The sequence below is a fragment of the Falco punctatus genome (genome assembly GCF_963210335.1).
Source record: "Falco punctatus genome assembly, chromosome: 11".
NCBI lineage: Eukaryota > Metazoa > Chordata > Aves > Falconiformes > Falconidae > Falco > Falco punctatus.
In genome coordinates, this window is record NC_137591.1 from 4,337,160 (window position 1) to 4,350,475 (window position 13,316).

Consider the following 13,316-nt stretch of genomic DNA (forward strand, 5'->3'; position numbering starts at 1 on the left):
CTTAAAAGACACCCGCTAACCTCCAACTAGCTTTATGTGTTTTATTTATTGATTTTGCAGACTACACACAAGTTAGTGCATCTGAGATAAATGTCAGAGCAACAATAGCTAAACCAGTTACATGAAACTTAGCCTCCAATGCTGAGCTGCCTTAAAGCTTAAGAAACAAAATATTTATGACCAAAACCAAGACAAATGCTGTAATAATACATTAGCAGGCAGTATTGTCAGTGATTGCAAACATGTTTTGAGCTTACATATTTCATGTATATCGTAACCTCAGAGACATACTACCCACTACAATTGCTTTTCCAGCACCTTCAACATTTAACATGAGATAATGAGGTGTGTTTTTGAATGATACAAGCAGAATTAGATGTAGCATGAGCCAAAAACATCATCATATTAAAAGCAAATAGCAGAGCAGATTACCTCTTGCCCTCTCTTTTAGCTTGAGCAGCATATTCCAATAAGTGCAGGAGAGACACTGTCAAGTACTTCTTTATAGTTTAATTTTCTATTTTTTAATCTCCATTGCTTGCAACGAATGCCCTTGCCCTCTTTAAAAGCTACAGAATAAAATTCCTTTCTCTATTAATTTTGTACCTTCTCTCTCAGCAAAGAATGACTGGGGATTTTTTTTTTTTTTAAAAAAAAAAAAAGAGCTCAAAACTTCAGCCCTTCTCTAGAGAAGAATTAGAGATAAAGGTTAAAGATAAGAAGTTTTTATCAAATTTTAAAGGAACCAATAAGTTCAAAGGAAGGTCATTTGTCCTACTCGTAACGATTGCTCATTTCCACTGTGCCCAGCTCTGTAAAAATAGTGGAGCATTTTATGGCAAACTATAGCTAACAGTAAGTGCAGCCTTGGAGATACTTGCTTTTTTAAGGAGGACAGTAGGGTCTCTTCTCAAAATATTTTTTTGGCATTTTGAGAGCAGAAGTTATGAAATGTGATGAGAACAAGGTAACAGTGGTCTGGGGGAGATCCCTGGATTCAAGCAATATCACTACAGTAGCTTGATGACGTGTGTTCTAAGAATTCCCCTTGGTGGCTGTCTGATCTGGAATTGGACTGACTGGAAGGCAAACGCTGTTTGTACTGGCTCGGGACTCAGGGACTGGGAGCCATGTGGGGCAGACAGGATCACCTGGGAAGGTAGGCTGAAGCCTATATATTTACTCTGGCTTGGCAGTCCAGAGCTGGAAGTTATCTTGGTGAAGGAGAAAATATCCAGACCCCCTGAATTTATAGATAGGTGGCCTCTGATTTTTTATCCTAACTGCAGTGGAAAAACTGTCTCTTGATGATTATTGATAGAAATTTTCCTTCAGTTTCAGGACTGATAAGATTATTATTTCTTTTGTAACAAAATTATATTTCTGCAGACCTTTATTTAAGTATTTTGCCCTTGGTATGTGCTGTACATCACATATAGGAGTGCTTCTTATGATTTAGCATATTGTTTAGACATCACATTCACAATGTTGTACATTTCTGTACATAACATATAATTTGCATTAGCTGTGGGACTAAATTTTATTTAATCACTTTCTCCCCTCATGTATTGCAACTCTGTTTCTTGTGGTACTGTTTCTTTTACAAAGACCTCATCTCCCCAGTTCCCTTCCAGTCAGTACAAGCAATCCAAGGGTTAATTTGATAGCAACACACCTAGTGATTACTCTCTAATAATCCTTGCACCCTTTTGTTACAGTAGGCGTTTGGGTCAGCAGATCCCATAGTGGCAGTGAGAAAAAGCTTTGCCTGCATCTTTTCTAGGCTTCCCTGTAATCTTCATTAAACTTCCCTCTTTTATCCTTTTCTTTAGGGATACACAGGGAAGCAGCCCAGCTCTCTAATATACTGAACAACATCAACCCTTAGGCTAGTTTCTCCAGCCCAGCCTCTGATAGATTTAAAATGAATAATGAAAGAATCAGAGACTAATTCATAGCACAACTAACAACTCCATTACAACAGACCTCAACCGGCCACTGAAGTTACTCTTTTGCTAAAGGAATAGACAACTGCTATTCAAGTAAAATTAGCACATCACCTAGAGAAAGCCATTTCATAACGCAGTATGTTTCAACCTTTGGGTTGTGGTTTACAGTAAGTTCTTCAGTTGCTATGTTTTTTTCTGCACACTTCTGTGTAATGAATCTACTGCACAAATATGAAACTTAGGCATCCACTCCAATGCATAGAAGCAATCAACGTAGGAAAACAGACATAACTAAACTTTCAAAAGTTGGTCTTGTTTTTAATTGGTTGCAGCAGGTGGAGATGCCAACACTGGACAAGATGGTTTTGGAAGCAAGATCAAGTGCTTCCTCACTTAAAAAAGGAAAGAAACAGTCCAAAAAGGATTTGAAGATTTAAAGAGACTAAAGCAGAAGTTGTAAATCAAACCAACGGGATTTCCAGATAGGACATGATCAGTAGAGAAAGGCTCACCACTGAGTATTTAGTACTGCAACTACTTCAGTGTGTTTTTCCTGTGGTATTTCCTGAGAGAGAGTATTCGAGATGGGATCCATCTGTGGGAAGTTAGAGCAGGGAGAGATTTCGATTTTAATGGGGCTGGGGGTCTGCACATCTGCCACAGCATCAGCTGATACATGGGTGTAGTGTGTGCTACGGTGCCAGCTGATGCTGCTGAAGGCAGAGGCTAAGCACAATGACAAGACGTGTCCTCTGCAGGGACATCCTTCTTTAATTACTCTGCTTGCGGCCTCCTGCTCCTTTTCCACCTTGCTTTCCTCTCTGGAACACAAAGGAGGAGGGGAGGGGAATAGCAACTGGCTGTCAACTGACTCTGGAGGGAAATTAGGTGGAGAATCCCCTCTGAGATGGTACTTCCTGATCTGCTCTCTGATCAGTACATTGGCCTAAGCAAAGCTGCTGCCTCCTGCTCCTCCTTCTCCCCCTCTGAAGTCCCCTGACAGCCATACTGCTACAGATGCTCAAACAGTCCAGCAGCAGCCTGAAGCCAGGAGGTGAAAAAAATGACTCCCACTCGCTACAGAAGACACAGTTGTGAGAGGGCATGTGCTTTTGGACAGGGAGCTGCTATGAAATGCACTGGAGGCAACTGGGGATGCATCCTTTCCTCTCCCCAGGTATCCCCCAAACAGTCCAAAAGTTTGCCGTTTGAAAAGCTATGCAAAGCAGAATGTAATTTATTGTGTCCAGCAATAAACAAAATATTAAGTGCATTTTTAATGCTGTAAAACCTTTTAAAAGACTTTTAAACCTTTCACTGTGGGACATAATTAAACCTGTTTTGCTATCCGCAACAGGCCTGGCCTCCAAATACATAATTAAGCAGTCACAAATTGCAAAATTGGTTTGTTTGGTTCCTGCACTACGCAAATACTGATAAAAGCTTTCTCATTTGTCAGTTATTGCACTGTAATTGACAGGCTATGGGCAACACAATAACGTGAGTTTGGAGCTTGAAGACTACATCCATGTCTTCCTATGATTTCCCAAGACTGAGTATTTTACTCAGAATGTTCTCTTTGGTTTCAGTGGCTTCATGCACTCAGGTAATGTAGCGGCTACAACTTGAAATAGATTTAAAGCTTGTTAAGCATAAAGGATCTTTTTCTTTCTTTATGAGGCAGAGAGTTATGATTTCCTGTAGCTAATTATACCATCTCTAACCACTGGAAGGATTCATAAGCACCAGCATATGCAGAGTGACTGGCTACATTTTGCAGCTCAATTCTTATAAACACAGATATGTGTCCTGGAGACCAGAAACACCATATGCTCTAGGAAGCAAGTGTTGGGGCTTCTGCACCATGTCACATACTTCTCTGATTCCTCAGACTATCCAGTGCACTGAATATCCAAAGCTTTTACACATAAGCAAGAAATATACTATTATGCGTACCTTGTACCCAGGAGATTTTTTTATTCAGTGCTAATGTGTAATCTGTAAAAATAAATAAATGCATAAGACCGTGCGTAAATCATTTAAGCATGTTCTTTTCCAAGATTTCCAGCTTTTTGGTGCTACCAATCAGCCAGAGAATATTTCTAGCACAATTGTTATTGCTGGAACTTCAATTCTTTGTGGAAAAACCTAGACAAGGATGAAAACAGAACAGCATCAGAAATACCTGAGGAAAGAAAAGAATTTAAGGAGACTGACATTCTTTCACAGGTTTTCCAAACTATTATCTAGCAGCAAGTTAAGGTCCCACAGGACAGTTCAAAATACCTGGAAAGATTATCACTTGCTGTTAAACATATCAGCTAAACCGAAGCTTTTAAATCCCAACTCTGAACAAGGGTCTATGTAAAACATCAAAATCCTTGGAGGTTCACCAGAAAGAACATAAGGAAGATACAATACTTCTATGTGCTTTTGTGGGTGATAGGGGGAACCACAGTCTGCTCTTACAAGAGCAGAGAGCCTGTTCGCAATCTGGATTTGTACTTCATTTCCATCAGGTTTTCCGATGTGCCAAAGACCAAAGGTCCAGACTAATTTCTGGAAAGAGGAAACATCTCTGCTTTGAATATCCTGTGCCAGGGTGTTTTGCCAGCACTTAGCTCATGAAGTTTAAGGAAAGAGAACTTGGGCAGCAAATGAAACTGCTTGAGGAAGCAAGCAGTGGGACTCTGCACTACAGGGTACTCCAGAGGCTACAAGTCTGATTAGTTCAGAAGGTTACTGAGGACAGTATTTGCTAATAATATTAGTTAATATTTGCTCTTTAGAATCAGGCTCCCCTCAATCTAAATTCTTCATCCTTTCCTGTGCATTGCCTCTATACATTAAAGACAGATGGGTAGCTTGCGTTGCTTAGTCAAACATGAAATAGCTTTGCTGTTTAAAGGCCAAAGTCAATTCTACTTCCACCTCTATGGATAGAAGGTTGCACTTTCAAGAGCAGTCAAAATTAGACTTTGGTTATACCTATACAAAATGATTGTCTTATGGGAGGTGGTTTGGATGTATGCTGGTGTAAGCTAAATTTAGCCCCTGAAATTGATGTTTCAGGGATTTTAATGAAGTGATAATTTTATAAGGCTTAAAATAGAATTGGAAAACACTAACAACCTCCTACCCAGTTTTTCTAATATGTAGGTTAGTGTGTCTGTTCCTTCAGTTACTTTGTGCTTTAAATTATTGGCATTAGACTTCTGTGGTTTTGGCAGCCATAGTCAGTTTCCTTTAATTAACAAAAAATGAAAAAGAATTTCTGTGCATTTAAATACAAATCAATATGGACAACATTATACCAGCTTTATCCGCAGAGAAATGTAGACAACTTTTTTGCATCCAGGCTGATTCTGCTGCAGAAGCATTGCTCGATGTAGTGTAATCTGGACACCTTTGCTAAACCCACAGTATTTGTTCAGCTGAGCTACAGCACACTGGAGCTAAAAACAGACCACAATGCACAAGCGAGATTGTCAAGGTGTTCTTGGCACAGGCACAATTGAATCAGTGTTGCAGCAGTGCAAGCACTCTGCTGTCATACCAAGCACTGTGTCATCATTTCCATATAAGCTTTTATTTTCAGGGCACCATGTTGACTGGAATGAAGAAACTCACTCTTCAGTGAGTGCTGGCAGTTGGAGTTACACAGTTTGTCTGCATAAACAGAAACACCTTCACATCTGAGCTTGTAACTATTGCACTACTACATGTTGTTCTCAGAAGCTACAAACTACATGCTGCTCGCTAATCACAAGTAAAGGTCACTCTAGCCTTTCATTGACATCATTATTTTAAAATAACTAAATTAAGTGTTTTTACAGGTTCTGGATCTAATCAAGGAACAAGACGACTGTTAACAGAAGCTTCAAAATGTCTGACAAAAAAAGCTTCAAGGCCTTACTCTGCTACTACTTTGTACTTGTAAGTGCATTTGCAATCAGGTAACACCTTGGTTGTCTGTATCAGCATTTACAGGACCTTGAAACCAGCATGTCTCTGCCTCCAAACATTCCTCATAGAGCAAGAGCCCTGGAATCCTAAAAGATCCTCTTTTAAACAGTGTCATTTTATCCAGCTTCATCTTTATGAGAGAGAGTGGTGGTGGGGCACATCTAGACTTTTCTGTGCTCTGAGCAAAAGTTAAATGCTGCAAGAAGATACAGCTGGGCTGCTTTGCCTGCCTCCTTCCTGCCTCTGTAGTGTACAGGAATTGGACTGTGGGCAGCACACTCAGCAGGCAACACCAATCTTTGTTTTCCCTGTCAGCCCCAGTTTATCTTTTTAATGCTTTGTAGTTGTGAGCAAGGTGGGAGGTGCAAGGTGGAGACTGCTGGTGCAGATGCACTCCCACCCTGCTGCAAAGGAGAATTCCCTGCTCCTGGATACTTTGCCCCCTTCAATCACTGCTGACCTGGGGGGGCTGGCTATGCTTCAACCCACCTCTGAATGAAGCTTTGGAGGAGGATCCAGGCCATTTGGATGGCGTGGGATGCATGTCAGCGCGCTGGGCCCTCAGTAATTAATGGTTCATAAAGATTTCTGGTACCTGAAACGAGCCTGGTTATGTGACTACATCAATCCGTTCCAGGGTATGATCAGAGGCAGGTGAGAGGAACAGCTCTGTGCAATCACCCTCAAGGCTGTGCTTGGGACAGGCTTCTTCCAGGTCTTGTTATTAACCATAACATCCCCTTCATTTACACCAGTTTACAATGAGTGTAAATGGCCCCAAAATCAAAAGCCTGCTGAGGACAGCAGAGGTCAGGTATCTTAGAGCCACACTCCTCAGATTCATATCAACTATTCCTCTCCTGTGCTGAATAAGCAATGTCAGACTAGACAAACAATGAAAAAAGGGGCAGAGAGTCACTGAAGTAAGGAAATTTTCATGGTGGTGTTTGCCTGAAGTAGGAATTACCAAATCACCAAAAACCCCCTAAATCCTGCTGAGGGGTTTTTCAATGCACTTTACCAGCTTATGGTACCATACCAAGGAATGAGATGTACACAGGCATTCAAACCACTTTGTGTGGAAACCAAATAATAGAACACTGACTTTTTTCAAACAGCAAATAATATTCAGTGACTACAGCAGCAAAAGCTGGGTGTGGAAGAAATATTACCTCTGTGCAAGAAGTACTGGACTTCGTGGGGAAAAAACTTCATTCAGAATTGAACTTCATTTACTTAATTCAGAATTCTATCCCTCTCCTCCTTTTTTAAACTAATATTTAAATTTATTGTTTAAGAAAAAAAACTCAAAATGTTTTCTGACCCTTGGAAGATGCTTTATGTCTAATAAAGGTCCTTTTCAAAAATACTTTGATTAATGAAGAAAAAGAAAAGATGAATAGACAGCAAATATTCTCTAATAAGAAAAGTTAATAAGGAAAATGGTTCTAATATTTCTTTCTCTGATAATGGCTCCATTGTTTTGATTTTAGAGGCATAAGTGTAGCATACATTCCGAGATGCATTCCCATGACTATATCACCTGTAAGATTGCATTTTTCATTTGAAAGCTCTTTTACAAGGTCTTTCCCAGAGTAGATGCCCCTGCTCCTTTGATGCGGTTAAGCAATTTTGCACAATCATGTAATAGATTAAATTAGACTTAGTCTTCCTTGAACATTTTTATACTAGGTCTGGGTTATAGATGGAGCTCAGCAACATCAAATCTCATTGAAGAAGCATACTTGAAGGCACTTTGCAAGAAGAAAAGACAAATTAAAATGAGAACACAAGCCTCTACTTGTACAGAACGAATGTGTTTTGCTTTCAGTGAACTTACTTTTTTTCCCCTGCCACCTATGAGCTGGAATATCAAGTTGTGCCATTTTCTACTATTCCGTGAACACCTTTTGAAGGTGGGAAAAAACCCAAGCAGATCCCACTACACTTAATACCCCAATGTAGTACCCCATTAAGGGGATAAAGGCTTTGAGTAAAAATGAAAAGATTGCAAGTTCTTTTGTATAGCCAACAACAAACTACCCATTCACATCACTGATGAAGCATGAAGCCAGTAGCAGGAAAAATGAACACTAAATAGTTGCTTTCATCTTTGAAATTTAAATAGTATTTAATGAAGGCATTAATTAGCAAAAGAAATATTTTGTGGATATTGGCCATAACATATAATAGACTCAGGGAGTCCATCTAAGGGAAAAAAAATACCCTTCATCAGGCAGTCTGCATTTAATAACATAGCAGAGGACATGAGCATTTCAGAAGAAATAAATGTAATAATCAGGCCTGATTTTTTACTACCTGGCTTGTATTTAAGGGCCTGGTTCACGGTGCAAATGGAAAGTTTCCCTTTGATTTCAGAGGCCTTTGGCTGTGTGTTGCTTAATAACAGCTTTGCTAATGAAGTGTGCATCAGTTACCAAACGTGACACTCATTTCCTGGCATTTAAAAACTTTTATAAATATATGGAAAATGTCTACACTTGGATTTTTCTTATGAATGAGGAAGAAAAAGCAGCAGCTGACATGATCTTAGCCAACAGAATTTCAAATACTTTTCTACTCATAATGTATGCCGAGATGAATACTTTTCTAACACTGAAAAGGGGGATTTTGGCACCTACCCCAATAGTGACTAGGGGAAGGGCCTCCCTCTACTCCTGCGCTACCAACCTGCTTGGGCTGCATCACATCCATTCACATCCCCTTTCCTTCAAGTTACTGTTTGCTTTGTTTTACACTGAATGAAACCAAAAGAACTTAAAGTGAAAGTTATTTGGGTTGAAACTGTAAACCACATAAGACCCTGATATAACTTAGGTTTGGTTGGTTGTTTTTTTTTTTTTTTTTACCTAAGCTCAGTCAGAATTCTAGCCAAACTGGCAAACATGATCAGAGCTTCAGGTTGGTGTGTGTGGAAGAAGAATCCTCCCAAAATCTGACAAACAAGTCACTTCTGCCTTATTTTAGGGATTTCTGTGGAGACTGTTAAACAGCCCTATGTAACAGGATTAAAATAAATTTACCTTCCAGGGTCTGAAATTTCTTCCTCGGGGTTTAATGACAGTTTTATTAACATAAGCTGATGCAGGATTAGACTGTAAATATTTAACTCCCAACACTTCCTGGAATTAATCTAGAAAGGGGAAAATTTCAGACTGTTCCTTACCTAAAATAATCGATTTCACCGATGAGCTTATATGGTCCACTCTCCTAATAGGTGATTTCGGAAATGGAACACTAGTTAATTTACTTGAGGTATAATTTGCCCTGAACAATTAGCGCTCTGGCTAAAGGATAAAATTACTTTCACAAAGTCATGCCTAGGAGCTACCCTGTGACAAGTTCAGAGTCCAAGATTTTTGGTACACATCTGGAGTTGACAGTGACTCAATACATAAGGAAATCCTTTTGTATTCATTTGTGCAATAACCTCACTTTTGTTGGCACAGGAATATGTTATCTTTTAACCTGACTTAAGGAGCTGGCCCTAGAATTAGTCTTCATAATTTTGGATAGCAAGTTGGAATCAAGATTATTTTGACAGATGGCATCTAGCCTGTCTAATATGCATTTTACCTGCTCCATAAATATTGATGACTTTAATACATTTGTGTTCTGCCATATGCTTCTTAAAGGTACACTTCCAAAACTTGACTTGGCTGCATGATTTAGATGGAATTAATCTCCATTTTATAGTACTATAAATGAGATCAGAATCATATGCATTGTGTCTGATGTTGGAGGATTAAAAATGGGGGGGGTTGTGTGTGTGAGGGCATGGGGCATAGCTCCGGCAGATTTACATCCCAGTTCCACTCATAGTCCTGAGGTCATGGATGTTACAGAGAGACACGGTGCAGGAAGAAGGTGTCTTCATTATATAAACCTTATTACACAGAACAGAGTTCTGGGCAAAGGGACCCCGTGCCTCCCAAGATCCTGCCACTTGGACAATGCGTGAAGCAATTTATCCCTCTCTATTGTGAAACCTCTCAGTTCTGCCAACTTCTGTGACTGCCATACCAAATGCCTCCAAGGAAAAAAATATGGAAAGAAGAAAGTCTTGTTCGATATCTACCGAATTAGGCTTTTTTAGACCCACAACTATATGAGCATCTCTCAACATGCAAACCGATACACTGTACAGATATTCCTCTGCATAAGCAGTCTTTCCTCCACCCTGCCATTTAAAGAACATTCTGTTGCATGCTTTGTGGAGAACTATTTGCTTTATGTAAGGACAGCTGTTTTGAACTCTGTCATTTCCAAGGCAGATGGGGTGTAGAGTGACAGTTAGTCCTCTTATTAACTTTACTGCTTCTCCACCAAGGTTACAGACTCATTCACAGCACTGTAACAGAAATGGGAGTAGGGCCAGGGCTGCTGGCAGGAAAAGGGGAGATGTGGGCTAGCAAAAGCCCAAGAACCATTCCCCCAGGCTCCAGCAGCCTTGAAAAAGGCAGCACTGCTTCCAACGGGAGCAGCCTTGTGCCCCGTGGCTGGAAGAAGTTGGCTTTGACTCCCAGCAGTTTTTCCTTTGTTGAATTTGCCACCTTGTCTCATCAAGAAAAAAAGCAGCCTTATAGCTACCCCTCTTCACATTATGATTCTGCTGCTTTTTTTCCCACTCTAATTAGAAATTCTTAAAATAACGCCTGGGACATCCTCTGCTCATGTGTTTTTGGAGTTATTCTATGATATAGCTAAATACAGCAACACACAAATGTATGGCATACCTTTCACAGTAAACTAGGAAACAGAACAATACTGCAAAGTTTCATGAAATACTAAATAATGTATTTAGGTTTTTGCAAGAGTAAGAAATGATACAAAGGGAAAAATATTTTTAATCAGCATTTTTGTGGGTTCCCAGTGAAAAGAATTTTTCTCAAAAATAAAAATGGTGAAAAGCCTATAAAAATGATGACTTAATATAATTGCATTTTCTAAAAAACTGGTGAAAGAAATAATTTCCTATTGTCAGGTGCACAATTTTTTCTAACTACTTTCAGAAAAATGAGAGATTACAATTTAAAAAATTGTTAGGATTATAATATTAATGTATACTAATATTTTCCTATTTTCAAACAGTTACTTTCTTTTTTATAAAATCTCTGGTATTATTTGCACCTCTTTACAAGGGGGAAGATAGTACACCATATCCTGTCAGCAAAAGAAGGAAAATGAAATTAGAAAACCTGCTGAGAATATTTGCAGCATGCCTTGCTTGATAAATAATAACTACTTCAGGGCTGAGCATGTAAAAGGAGAGGTTAATGGTCTCTCTGATGCATTGGTACATTAGTAATGGCAGAGGCTCAGTTTGTTGGCACTGAATTCAGACAAGAGCCCATATACAGCACAGTATTTGCAATAGAAATACAGGCAGCTAAGTGCTTTAACTTTGCTACCCGAAGAACATGACAAAATTACTCCAAGAACCATACAAAACTGTCAGAAAGGTTTCCTTGCAAAGTGTATTTATGTAAGCTCTCTTCAAATTAAACATATAATTTCCTAGTCTTTCTTCTTTTACAGGTAAATTGTAAGAGGCTTGGTCTGTGCCTGCTCTCACTAGTTGAACTGGGCTTTCAGCTACACCTACACGTAGATAGAAGCGAGAGGCTTGGTGGAAGGATTCACACAATCAGACGTTGCCGTGCACTAGCTTCCTACCTAGCAGCAGCCACAGAGGTTGATATGTATCAAAACTTAAAACAACAGTGACAGCACTCTCCAGAAGCGCATGCTGCTTGCTGTAGAGGGGTGGGCCATGAAGGATGTTCAGCATAAGATTTGTTTGCCTGAAAAGACTTACACTGGCTATGCAAAGAGAAACTTGATATAAGCCATTCCCACCCGCAGAAGCAAGTGATACTCCGTCCTGATGGAAATGCAGCATACTTTCTATACATGGAACACACTTTTGCTGCATAAGTTAAAGTTTGGAAAATGATCACCTGACCACCCTATAAAAAAAGATATGATTTGGAAGAAAGCTAAAAACATAGGCCTGTGAAGGTTCAAAGATAGGTCAGTTTCTTATTAGATGTAAAACAGCAAAGCATCACTGGCTTTTGTGTATTCAAATTAATTATCACCAGCTAAGAATACATCCTTGCTCTAGTTGATTGAGACACAAAAGAAATCCAGATACCACAAGTAGAGCTGGCATTTCTGAAACCAATAGCAATTTCTGTTGTAGCCCATAAGATCTTTAGAGAAGTCTGGGAGTCAGTACTCGGCTGGAGCAGAGTATGCTAATTTGTGCAGGTGCTAAGACACAGTAGCTTGACAGCTGTGAATAGGAAAAAGAAAAATGAGTGCTTCTCCATCTTTCAGTCATGATTTGACATCTCTAAATGTGGGCAAAGGTTGAATCAGTTCAGAAAGTTGGTTTGACGAAACACCCAAGAACAAATACATAAAGAGGCAGAAACATAATGAGAAATGGCTTTCCTTGAGTGGCTTCTAGGCAGACCAAAACTGCAGTGAGAAAAGCCTCTCTCACAGCTATTTTATTTACTTATTTTTTCCACTGCCACTTTAGCAATAGTTCTGGAAATGCCATGGAAAATTAGAACTACTGTGGCAGTAGAGGTTAACCAAGCATCCATAACCCTCAGAAGCGATGAAGCCTATTTCTTTTCACTCTCGGGTAAAGTTTCTGGTATTGTTCTTGTTTGATTCAAATAATTTTACAGGTATTTAGTTATTTTCATTTTTGCAAAGATTTAGCTGTGATTGCAATAGCAGTGAAACTGTTCAACAGAGTGCAACGACACTGCCTGCTGTACACTGGCACCATGTTAAACAATCACTTATGAATTGCACAGAGGCTTACAGAGAGCCCTGTCCTTAAAAACACTCAAGCGTTTGGATCAGAGCACAGTCCACTGCATTCAGATTAGGGCCTGTGCTGGGCGCAAAAGGTAAATGTGTTCCTTGCTTTGCCCTCTGTTCCTAGCAATGTTTTCTTTTTGTCAGTTTACACCACAAAAGTGGACAGTTACACAGAAGTATCCACATTTGTTGTGAAAAAAAAAAAACCAACAAAAAACCCAACCAAAAAAAACCAACCTCATTTTGGAGTGATAACAGGTAAGTTAGATCCAACCATTCTGTGTAGCAGCTTGGTTTCCCCTCAACACACATTACTTTGCACTTACTAATCTGGGTTTCCAGGTGCCATTTTGTCACCTAAGAACTCAGTTTGATTTTTGTTGTTGTTCTGTTGTTTGTTTTCTCTTTCTTTACTAGTTATGAACCCAAGACAAGATCTTCTGTTTACCTTTTGGCAAATTAAGTTTTTTTACCAGTTATACTGTATTGACTGAATAACTATATTGAAGAAGTTCTGAAGGGGTATTCTTGAAAGAC